General features: G+C 42.4%; 1 protein-coding gene across 3 annotated transcripts in view; it reads right to left on the reverse strand.

Moving 5' to 3' along the window:
- ADAMTSL1 (ADAMTS like 1) overlaps window positions 1–13,069 on the reverse strand; it is a 486,607-nt gene that overhangs the window by 189,039 nt on the left and 284,499 nt on the right. The gene's annotated exons all lie outside the window — the stretch shown is intronic.

The raw sequence follows: 13,069 nt of genomic DNA on the forward strand, positions 1-13,069 counted from the left end.
AACACGGGGAACTCAACCGAGTCTATATATAACGTGGTCATAGGCAGAAATCAGACGGCAGTTTTAAGGGAGTCGAAAGTGGGCACTGCACAAAGACACACACACTCCTTTCATTGCACTAGTGACATTGGTTAGACTAGTTTTCTTGGTTTAACGCGAAAATTTGCAAAATCTGTTTTGCAGAGACAACCATTGGGTATGAATCCCTCTTTGGGACTGTCCTGAAGAAGTAGAAAAGATTGTCTCTCTCCATCCAGAAGCAAACACATCAACTGAAGTAGCTCATGACATTATTACTAGAGATTCTTCAACTATGTGTTATTGAGGGACAAGTTGAAGAGGACAAAGCGCCATGTGTTTTAGTGTATGAAATATATTTTCTCCTCTCACAAAAAACTGCCTGTTGTTCAACATTTCTTCTGACTTTATGCACATATGCAGACCTAGCCAACTGTTCTTTCTCCTTTGAAAAGGGAGAAGGGGGGGGGAGGAATCAAGAAAATTGCTTGATTCAAGTGTTTGTTTATTTAAGCATTCTTTGCTAGCGTTTCTTTCCAAAACGACCTAAATCAGTCAGTGAAGCAACGTGAGCCAGAAAAATGCTCTGTATATTTGTATTACTTCAACCTGGCTAATGCAAGCAGAGATTTTACAATCCACAGAATCAGCAACTCTTCAGATTCCCCCCCCCCGGCTTATCATGAGTTATTTATTTATTTATTAAATACCCCTTGTTGACCTCTCAGGGGAGGTTTCAGACAAGTTTTGGGTGCAAGCATAGTATCTCTAATTTGTGCTAAGCAATAAAAAAAACCCAGTTTAGCTGTTAATGTTACTAAAGACCAATCATATATTTGGCTAGATATCTTAGCAGAGGCAATCATTTTCTGTAGCATTCAAGATAAAAGGTTTATCCAACTTTCAGTAGCTTTGAATCCCCCCTTCTCCCAGAGCTACTTCAATGTCCATTGCATTTAGTCAAACACACCCATTATCGTAGAGGCTGTTTCTAGAGAGATTGTGGATGTATCCTATTTCGTCACCCAACACAAAATTTGATGGCAAACACTCTCAAAACCTTCAAAAGAACTCTTAAAGCCTGACCCTATGCATATCTGCTAAGAAGGAAATCACACTGGGTCCAATGAGACTTACTGTAAAGTAAGATATAGGTAGGTAGCCATGTTGGTCTGCCGTAGTCGAAACAAATTTTAAAAAAATAAAAAATAAAAAAATATGGTGACTTCTGTTTCAGTGTATCTGAAGAAGTGTGCATGCATGCACACGAAAGCTCATACCAATAACAAACTTAGTTGGTCCCTAAGGTGCGACTGGAAGAATTTTTTTTATTTTGTAAAGTAAGAATATTTAAGACTTCCTGTAAAGTAAGAAAATTTAAGAAGGCAGCTTAAGAAGAGCTACTCACTCCTTTGGTGATTAATTCAATCTTTCACATTTTCCATAGTTTAAAATTGCTCTTGGCAGTTTAGCCATAAATCAGTTTAAACCACTTACTCTTTTCTTCTTCACTTGCAGTTGTAAATAATATCCTTGTATATCCATCGCCTAACAGAATAGCTACATTTTTTTTAGAATAAACTCACTATTTCCTTATGGGTTATATTAAAACCACTCTTCAGTTATCTCCTAGCATGTAACAGTTTCTTCCAGTATTAGCAGCTTGCCTGATCCCAAACATTGCTTCCTCTAATTCCTTTATCTCGTTTTTGTCACGGGGGGTCTGATTCAGTTGAAGAGTCACTATAGCATGTGGGGTAATGGGAAGACTCCACTGCTTCTGAAGGAAAAGGATGGATGGCGGCTAACAGATTGAGGTTGAATCCTGACAAGACAGAAGTATTGTTTTTAGGGGACAGGAAGTGGGCAGGTGTGAGGGACTCCCTGGTCCTGAATGGGGTAACTGTGCCCCTGAAGGAGCAGGTGCACAGTCTGTGAGTTATTTTGGACTCACAGCTGTCCATGGAGGCGCAGGTCAATTCTGTGTCCAGGGCAGCTGTTTACCAGCTCCATCTGGTACGCAGGCTGAGACCATACCTGGCTGCAGACTGTCTCGCCAGAGTGGTGCATGCTCTGGTTATCTCCTGCTTGGACTACTGCAATGCACTCTACGTGGGGCTACCTTTGAAGGTGACCCAGAAACTGCAACTAATCCAGAATGTGGCAGCTAGACTGGTGACTGGGAGCAGCTGCTGAGACCACATAACACCAGTCCTGAAAGACCTACATTAGCTCCCAGTAAGTTTCCGAGTACAATTCAAAGTGTCGGTGTTGACCTTGAAAGCCCTAAACGGCCTCAGCCCAGTAGACCTGAAGGAGCGTCTCCACCCCCATTGTTCTGCCCGGACACTGAGGTCCAGCGCCGAGGGCCTTCTGGCGGTTCCCTCACTGCGAGAAGCAAAGCTACAGGGAACCAGGCAGAGGGCCTTCTTGGTAGTGGCGCCCACCCTGTGGAATGCCCTCCCATCAGATGTCAAAGAGAAAAACAACTACCAGACTTTTAGAAGACATTTGAAGGCAGCCCTGTTTAGGGAAGCTTTTAATGTTTAATAGACTATTGTATTTTAATATTCTGTTGGAAGCCGCTCAGAGTGGCTGGGGAAACTCAGCCAGATGGGCGGGGTATAAATAAATAAATAAATAAATAATGCTGACATAGGAACAAACCACATTATAGATGTCTCCCACATGGTTCTGATGTCACCCAGGCTGCATGGAAGAAGCTGTCCTCCTGCAGTCGCTACGACACCAGAAAGAAAAAGCAAAGTTCTAGTGCTTCCTGTCCCCTCTTTCCTTTACCACTGAAAGCAGAACTTCTGCACATAACAAGGGGAGAAAGTTGTGGCAAAATAGAAATACAAAACTTCCTTTTTTGGACTATGAACAGCAGTGCAGGGAGGCTGCTCTATATGTTGTGTCCTTCCATAATGTCCTAAGCAGCTCGTCTCAGAGGTGATTCTGTTTCTTCTTGGCTGAACTAGAATGAACCTGGTTCAGCCCCTGACCCGTAGAAACAAGCAGTCAACACACTGTGAAAGCCCTGTGTGAGCATTCAGTGAGCTTTGGCCCAGATCAGCTGGGTCTGGTCTGAAAGGGCGCTCCATGTAAACAGCCTGAGAAACTATTAAAACAAGTGTACCTCCCTCCTAGTTCCCTTCGCACTCCTTTGTTCCACAAGAGCATGTAGTCTGGTTTAATAAGCTTGGCTTATTCCAGCATTCACAGAGCCAAGCTAGATCTCTTGTTTGGTTCTGTCTTGGCTCATCCTACACAATGTTCCGGCTTGGGCAGATTTATTTTTACAGAGATAAAAGGTCCAATAAACCCTACAGATATATATATATATATATATATATATATATATATATATACAGAGTTCTCAATCTTGGTTCACCCGCAAGCCAATAGAATTGTTTGAGCCGTTTGTTTTCTCAAACCAAAGGAATAAAAAACAAACGGTTAACCTAGCACGTTCCTCGGACACTGCAGGTGATCAGGACCAAAAGTTAAATGCTACGTTGCCTTTGATTTCCACGATTAAAATAATAACACGGATTTAAATAGCAAAGTATGTGTTTAAAGAGGTTTCCTGTGAAACTTGAAGCTCTTTGGAGAAGAAATACGAGCACTCAAAAAAGCCTACATGCATACTTATGCCACGGGCCCTAAGGCAGGAATGAGTGGATTTCAACCTCTAGGGTGAAGGGCCAGCACAAACATACAATGCTAAATCCCAGCTAGAGTCAAAATCTTCAGGCCCAGCAAAATACCTTCTGTGACTTCCCTACTTTATGAGGCATGCAGCACTGTTGAGAGACACTCACATTATTTAGAAGCTCTACAGGCAAAATGCGTTTGAAAGAGTGGCTTGCCCAGCTGCAAAAGGCCATTGAGAAATCACAAATGGTTCTGTGGCTCTTTGGGGGCTTCCCCAGAAAAGGTAGATCTGGATTAGAGGGATGGCGTGGGATATGGGCTGGCATTCTTATGCCAACAATGTCATACAAATATTGCAAAAACAAGTACCGTATGTATGCATAGGGACACGGGTGGCGCTGTGGGTTAAACCACAGAGCCTAGGACTTGCCAATCAGAAGGTTGGCGGTGCAAATCTCCGCAACGGGGTGAGCTCCCGTTGCTCGGTCCCTGTTCCTGCCAACCTAGCAGTTCGAAAGCACACCAGTGCAAGTAGATAAATAGGTACTGCTCCGGTGGGGAGGTAAACGGTGTTTCCCTGCGCTGCTCTGGTTCGCCAGTAGCGGCTTAGTCATGCTGGCCACATGACCCGGAAGCTGTCTGCGGACGAACGCCGGCTCCCTCAGCCAATAAAGCGAGATGAGCGCCACAACCCCAGAGTCGGCCACAACTGGACCTAATGGTCAGGGTCCCTTTACCTTTACCTTTATGTATGCATAAGGAGCACAATAAGCACCCATGCAGAAGCACCTATGGATTCAGGTGATTCTGCAGAATTCAACAGAATATCCATGACCAGAAAGCAAGAGTTTGGGATTTTTATTTTATTGTACAAAGGTTGTTCCTGTAAAGAGTCTCATACTTCAAAGGCACTGGAATTCTAATTATCAAAACAAGCAAACCTCTGAAATGGTTTGCTTGGAGAGGAAGAGTTTCAAAGGGGAGTAAATTAATAGATGACCAAAAAAAATGGCTGAAACCAAAACCATCTTAATACAGAAGTTTGACTTATTGGCCTTAGGTAGCTTTCATTCAGATATGGCTCTGCAAGAGGCAATATGCCTTTTACTGTCATCAAAAGAAAAGTGGAGACTTGAACTGTAGACAAAGTATTGAAGCTAAAGCTGGAATACCTGCATTCAAATATTATCGGCCTTGTGGACTCATGGGGGTATTTGGGCAACTAAACACCTTTCAGTGTTAGCCTCTTGGTTTTGTGTTTTTTGTTTTTTTAAAAAAATAAAATATATACACACACCCTTCCCGGAATTGCAATCACAGCCTCTCAAACCTCATTGTTGGAAATGACAAGATAATTATAAAATTGTTGAGCGCACATAAAACATTACTAAAATGCACATTACCAATTGTAATTACTGCTGCAGGATTCTGTTGCACATTCATTCCAAGGGGCTGAAAAAAAAGTGATTTCATTCTACATAAATTATTACACTTTCATGTAAGTGGATAGCTTGTGGGTTTGGGGCCCAAAGTCTCAGTGCCTCACTCTTGTAATTTTAGTTTCCAGTGGGCAATTTTTCTCTCAACCACAATCATAGGCTCTGGTTTCTTTTAGTTTCCCCCCTTTTCTTCTTTTCTTAAATAAACGGCTCGATGCACACAGATAAATGATACAGAAGGTGCAGGGTTTAGAACCAGAGTTTATCCCAGCTTCAATGGCCAGGGCCTCCTTACCTGTCCTGCACAGGCACAACAGAGGACCTACTTCCTGTACCTGAGAGAGGTGGGAAACATGCAGCAGGAGCCACTCACAGGTGTTGCATCCTCAGTAAAGAACAAAGACATCCAAACCCCTGCACCTGAGTCCACCTGACATCTCGGGAACTCTAGTTTGTTACGGGTGATGGCAATTATTGCTCTGTGAGGGATCCCAGCAACTCTCAGCACCCTTCACAGACCACACCTGCCAGGATTTTGTGGGGAAGCCATGACTGTTAAAGTGGTGGAAGAGTACTTTAAACACATGGGGAAGATGCGGCCATTGTCTTTCTGATTCTTTGATGAGAGACCCTCTGGTTCAGCACTGAAATATCTTTTACAACATTATTTTTTTTGAGTGCATTTGAGGAATTCGTAACCTACAGGTCTTTTCTTTCTCTTGAGCGTTTGTTTAATGTCAATAACTATCAACTATTACTCATCCTCTTGGGCATATATTTCCTACAAAAACAATTTTTACTTTAAAGGTGGCCAACCGTTCCCTAGGTGAACAAACCCCTTTCCTTTGAATGCAAACACAAAATGTTAAGTCTTCGTATTTGAAACATAAAACCCAGATTGCCTAAATGTCTCTTGTCCACACATACACAGCAACCATTTTTGCCATGACCTTTTATTTGCCCTCACTGTGCTTCATAACGGCAACACAGGTCTGTCATATTTAAATCCAATTTCAAACAATTTCTATTAATCAATGAGCTAGAGAAAAAGATAAGATGAATCCCAGATGTGCTTGATGGAAGTGGATCAGATTACATGGGACATGAAAGTATCGAGCTATTAAAAGTTTACTTAGTAGGTTAGATACAAAGATCTTATCAAGGTTTTTATAATAGAGAAGCAGTTGAGAAGCCTCTAAAACAATTTATAAAATATACATATTGGTATATTTCAGGTTCCAAGAGAGATTAACTATATACTATCCCCAATAGGATTAGGAAAGCAGATTTCTGAGCCAAGTCTAGGGTATTTTAGTGGGAGATTTGCAGTCAAACCTAACAATGCTAGTTAGTATATGAAGGAGTTAAGGACCACAGAGTTCTAAGTGCTAGAGTTGGCTCAATGAGATCATGCCCCCTCTCCTCCTGACAGGAAGGAAGTAATTTTCCCCCCTGTCCCCTCCCCCCTCTCTCTCACACACTGCAAGCAAGGAGGTCCTCAACTGGACTCCCTGTCTCAGACATGTGTCTGAGGCTGCTCTGTTGTATTTCAACCAAGTATTTTACCTGCATTATCTTTAAGCTGTTGCTTAAAGGAAAATGCATGACTGTGACCTCAGTTAAGTAACTAAATCATTTTTAAACTCACTTCAGAGTGTGTTCCGTTTGATTGCATGAGGATAGAAGGGGGTGTCAGTTGCTTCTTGCAGCTGAACAAAATTAATAAAAGGTTTAATAGCCTATTCCTATGCGTCATTCATGTGCCTGATGATGGGGCTGAATGCTCTGCTCCTTGGGCTCTCTGCGTACTAGCCTCACTGTTTTGAAAACAGGCGCTGGCAGTATGCTAACTGACCCACATGTGTGGGTCTGTAATAATAATAATATTTTTTTATTTAAACCCTGCCCTTCCTGGTTCAGAAAACTGGGCTCAGGGTGGCTAACAACAAATTTAAAACACTTACTTGATGCAACAAAAATCAGCATAAAATACAGTATAAAACATGAATAACAATAAATTCAGAATTAAAAAACCAATATGGGGGGGGGAATCCATCCAATAAGCATTAGATGATCACCAGGGCTAGCTGGCTAAATTAGTCACATTTGGGTCAGTGAGGAGACCAGGGGAGAATTAGCTGTGGGATCCCAGAGTGGGTAATCTTCATAAAAAGGGGAGAGGGAGGGGAGGAAGGGGAATAAAAGATCAGGCTAAGTTCGGACTTCCGGGTTGGCGCGATCTGGAAATGGCGGATTCCCTCCGAGCTCCGGAGGGAATCGGCTCAGCGGTGGATGGGTCTTTGCCGTGCCGGCGACACGGGGACCCTTAAAAACCGCAGGCGCGGAAGCCTGCGGACTGAAGACTCGGCGGGTGCCTTAAGCGCCCCCCCTGATTCGCGAAGAGCCTTTTTAAAGGCTACGGAGGGGATACGGGGGACGGCGCGGCACTGAGAGTCGATCGCTACCGCCGCTGAGCGAAGCCGCGAGCCATAACTGGAGAGCGCTGACTTCCTTCCTTGAAATTTGGACTGAAAAAAAGAACCCGTGAGTAATCTGGAACTGAACTTTAAAAATTTTACCTTCTGAATTTGAGACGACCGGGGGGTGTGCTAAAAGGAAGTCCCCACCCCCCCCTTGCAGACGATCCAGAGCAACGATATAAGAGCTAAGCTGGAGTGCCTACCCTGTAAAGGGTGAGTTTCAAAAAGACAGTAACTTCCAAGATTTGGAAAGGCAAATTTGAGCAGGAGAGTGGAGTGTTGGAAGAGACTTTGTTTTGTTGTAAACAACCCTCCCTCCCGGGCCCGGGAGCGACCTGCTTTGGAGCCTGTATAGAGGAGCAGAATTTGACAGCTGTCAAAGCTGTCAAATGGACTGTTAACAGTGGAAAAATTGCTATTTAAGATCTCTCCGGATTAAAAGGAGTTACAATTGAATCAAAATTGTTGGAAACAAAGAAACAATAACAGGACAGAGGATTGTTGGAGAAAAGAACATTAAGTAACCAGATTCCCTCTAGGGGGAATTCTGTGGAATTACAATGGCTGTGGGTGGAAAGATACTGAGAGAAATCGAAAGGATGTTTTCACTGGTGGGAACCTTACAGGAGCAGACTACAGCTATGAGTAAACAACTGATGACCTTGAATTCTGAAACAAGTAGTTCTGCTGAATGTAATGAGGACTTGAGTGAGAAAGAACCCACAGCTGAATTCGAAATAATAAACAAAGAAGAGGAGAAGACAAAACAAGAAAGAGAACAAGTTAAGTGGGAAAATACTAACCAGAAGCCGACATCTGGAGAACACAAGCAAGGAGACTATTGGACTAAATCCATTTTAAGCCTACGAAAGATACAGAAGACGAAAGTGGAGGCCCCGGGAGTTTATGGAATTCAGGAACTTGAAATAAAGAAGTACAATTGGGGCCTCCACATAGACTTTGATTTTGATTATCATCAAGACTCAGGCCTTGTGGAAATTCTTCAGCAGTTGTTTCTAAATATGGGAAGAGACTATGGACTGATTGGATTGATTGTGAAGGAACTCTTTCGAGACTCGATGACCGACAAAAAGGACTACCAACAAAACCGGCGGAGAGGGACTGAAAGAGATTTGAGAGCCTCGGACGTGCGGAACCCAGGCTAAAAACTGTTATTTTGGACATGTCTTGGGAAAGGACGCAAACCGGGGATGGGAGGGAGGGAAGCATTTAAATTCAAACAACACTCAAGACCAGGGGGTTTAGTTAATAAGAAAATTATTCAAGAAAAAATGAGAAATCGAGGGAAGAGAATTGGGGTCCAACTTAGGGAAAATTTATTTTTGTTTTTCTTTATAAAAGGATTAATATTAAGATGGAAAAGGAAATGCCAACTTGCTGACATAAATTTGGGAATAGGGAGGCAAGGGTGGGGGTGGGGGGAAGTCAAGGACTAGGGTTAGAAAATAAGATGTTAGGAAATTGTACATGTTTGTCGTCTTTTATGTTTGTTTTGGTGTTCTGTGTTTTGTTTTTGTCTATATAAAATGTGAAAACCCAATAAAAATATTTTTTTTTAAAAAAAAGATCAGGCTAAGTTCAAATTGAAAGCCAGGCGGAATAGCTCTGTCTTACAGGCCCTGTGGAAGGAAGTTAAATCCTGCAGGGCCCTGGTCTCATGGGACAGAGCATTCCACCAGGTCGGAGCCATCACTGAGAAGACCCTGGCCCTGGTGGAGGATAATCTAACTTCCTTAGGGCCCAGGACTTCTAAACTATGATTATTCATGGACCTTAAGGTCCTCTACGGGGCAGACCAGGAGAGGTAGTCCCATAAATACGAGGGCCTTAAGCCACTTGTAGGGGATTAAATGTAATTGATATATCGTCTTATTAATTTCCACCATTTTTTACGGTTAGTCCTATAAGCTTAATAAACAGCAAATACTTACAATACTGCAAGTATTGAGATTAGTCGTGTGGTGGCAACGATATTGTGAGAGTTATCTGTTCTGTTTTTCTCCACAATCAGTTGCAAACCGTCTCACAGAAGTGAGGGTTGTCCAACCCCCTGCAATGCAGGAATCTCGACACATGGGGCCTCCCATTCAATTTGAAACCATACCAGACCCTGCTTAGCTTTGCAAATGTGCTAGCAGTTTTATTGCTGCACCGCTAGGAGGCAAGCAAAGATATTTGAGTGGGGCGCCCAGATGAAGAAACCACTCCTTTCAAGGTGATCAAAGGAACTCTAAGCCAAGGATTTCCAGTGCTCTTCTCCTATAAGCTCCTTCCAAACAAAAGATTCTGTAGAGGGGCAATATACTCGCTAATTTGCAGAGGAGGACGTATTTCTGATCCAGCTTCAGCTTCAGTCTTACATTAAATCATTTTTTCACGATTTGTTTAACTGCCATGGAATGTGGGAAGGGGCAGGAGGAGTGTGGTGCTTCATAAAGCAGATTGGCGGTTCCTAGTCATTACGGCATTGGGCTATCTATTTTGAGAAGGATCCGTAATGTGGGGGCAGGTGGAAAGTAAAGGTGACTTTTGGTCTAAGACATAATATGGTTCCCTTGCTTAGGCCATCTGGTTTGTCTTACAAAATTAAGTCTGCAGCATGGAAGATTCAGCGCCTGAGAAGGGAGTTGTACCAGATGGCTTCTGACTCTATGAACTTAGAAAAAGGTATAATCTGAGTATTTAGAAGCATGGAAATTCAGGTCATGTGATGGTTGAGCGGTTCTGTTTGTAGATGAAGAAATAATAAAAGGTTATTTTCAGGAGGAGAGAATTAGTGACATCTTGTCACTAAAAATAGAAAAACCTTTGGCAGCTGAAGGTGAATCTCCAGGAAAGAAAAGGGCTGAAAGAACAGCTTTAAAAATCCATCTTTTATAGGTTTACAATATGGCAGAGAAATCAGCTTTAGAAGTTCCATGCAGCCAAGAAATGTGTGAGTCACTTTTTAAGATTTTGTTTACTTTTCATACCAAAGGGTATATAATAACATAGCAAGTTATAAAAATGTGTCTTTTTCTTTTACTGCGTTCAGGGTCGTTTTTCCAAGAAACAACAAAGGGTATTTTTCCTTCAAAGTTCCAGAATGGTTTCAGACATGTTTAGCTGGGTTTTTTCTCCCCCTCAAGTTTCTACCACAGTTCAGAACACAAATAGATCTTTCTTGCCTCCAAAATAAAAATTTCCTGGCTGGACCCTAAACCCATTTAAAGAATAAGAATTGGGCTGGCAGAATCATACCAAACAACCATCTAGTCCAGATAAAAGTTCCAGAAGGATGCCAACTTTTTCACTGGCCTTTGCTCACATGCCTCTAAGAGCAGCCTGGCACACATGAATTTAGCAGCTGGAGCTTTTCTTCACCTAAAAATAAAATTGCTGTGATAGGAGGACAGCCAGAAAAAGAGCTCAGAACCCTTACTCCACGCTTGTAGTCACCACATGAATTTATCCATGTTCATCCCCACAACAGATAAAGGAGGAAACAAGACTTGCTGCAGTTACTGCTATTCTCACACACACCTTTAAAACAAACTAATTCGCGGTGTGCACTCCAGAACAATGAAAGGATCAAAAACTCTGGGAAGCAAGGATACCGGATTAAGCCAACTGTAATGGGAAAACAGAGGTGGAGTTAATACAAGAGGCATCTGGGGAAAGTTTCTTGTCAGATTTATCTGGACTTCTTCAGATTGCTTTCTTGGTTATTATTATGGTTCTGCAACTGTAACTGCACTGAATGTTCCCTATGAGAGAAAGCGTTGCATCTCCCCAGGTACACAAAATAGGATTGCCGGGGCAATAAGATGAACCTTGAGAGAAAAATACGTGTGCCATATGCAGTAAATGAGAAACAAATGTGTACTTATCACACCAAAAATATGATTGTTAGGAAATTCCCTCAGTGCATACTAGACCTGGATATCTTTCCTTAGGTCTCCCCATTTTCACTGTTAATTTGTCAGTTCCCCCTCCTGCTGATTTGATATATGCAATGTATATGCAGGTATATTTTACCAGGAGCAGGCATCCCTTTCATCATGAAGACAAAACTATTTCCCTACAGGTGATTTATCTCTCCCTTGGACACTGAATGAGGAATTGCTAGACTATCTCTGCAGCATGCATTCTGAGAAGGCAACTTCTGGAAAGAGGTTTTTGTTTTGTTTTTAAAGGGGGGCTTAGACAATCTTTCCTACTCTTTGTAAATTGTTTTGCTGTTTGCATTTGTGCAATGAGTGAGCTCGTGTTGAATTTCATGTAGATGCATATCTATAAATCACTTTCCCACATAAAAGCAGCCAAGGAAGTGGGCGATAAAAAAATTAAATAAAACCATACATCCCTCCCCCTTGAAACACAGATTAAATAAAAATTGGAAGACAGGCTAACCAATAATGAACCCACACCGTTCATTAAAACGACTCAGTGGTAAATTGGATTATAAAAGCTCTCCCAAGTTTCCTGGACAAAGATGTTAGAAAGTGGGCTTTTGTAGTGAGGGCACGCCACATTTTCAGCTCCACCGCATGAAACCCCTACTCCTAACCACCACTAGCACCAGTGGCTTCCCTAAAAGAAAAAAAGACTTAAAACAAGACTCTCCTCAAATACTTATTTGGATTCTGAACCAGGCAATTGTTAGTTCCAATGACATTATATAATATAATAATAATAATTTATTATTTATACCCCGCCCATCAGGCTGGGTTTCCCCAGCCACTCTGGGCGGCTTCCAACAGAATATTAAAATACAATAACCTATTAAACATTAAAAGCTTCCCTAAACAGGGCTGCCTTCAGATGTCTTCTAAAAGTCTGGTAGTTGTTTTTCTCTTTGACATCTGGTGGGAGGGCGTTCCACAGGGCGGGTGCTACTACCGAGAAGTCCCTCTGCCTGGTTCCCTGTAACCTCACTCGTCACAGTGAGGGAACCGCCAGAAGGCCCTCGGAGCTGGACCTCAGTGTCTGGGTAGAACAACGGGAGTGGAGATGCTCCTTCAGATATACTGGACCGAGGCCGTTTAGGTCAGCAGTAACACTTTGAATTGTGCTCAGAAACGTACTACTAGCAGCCTTTTAAAACATCGTTCATGTGTAGAGGTGCCCACTGGAGCCTCAGACCACACAGTTGCGCCCAATATTACATTACAGTCCCCCTGTTTCCTTGGATTTCTGAGCAAAGGAACAGCAAGAAACACCAACCTTCTTGCCATGAAGTAGACAGCAGCTGCTCTATAACTCTGATTCTACACACTCAGTTCTCTACTCTTGCTTTTGGACAGAGATATGTGAACTTTTATTTTGAAGAGACACATTTCAAGTGCATTAGCCAGAAGATCGAACCTATCCTAAGAACAACATTTTTATTTTTTCTATTAAGGAAAGATTATTCTTTGTGTTGGAAAAGTTCAGCTGTTCCTATAAACAAGGGCTCCGAACTTAGGTGTAATC

The sequence above is a fragment of the Podarcis vaucheri genome (genome assembly GCF_965113315.1).
Source record: "Podarcis vaucheri genome assembly, chromosome: 17".
Classification (NCBI taxonomy): Eukaryota; Metazoa; Chordata; class Lepidosauria; order Squamata; family Lacertidae; genus Podarcis; species Podarcis vaucheri.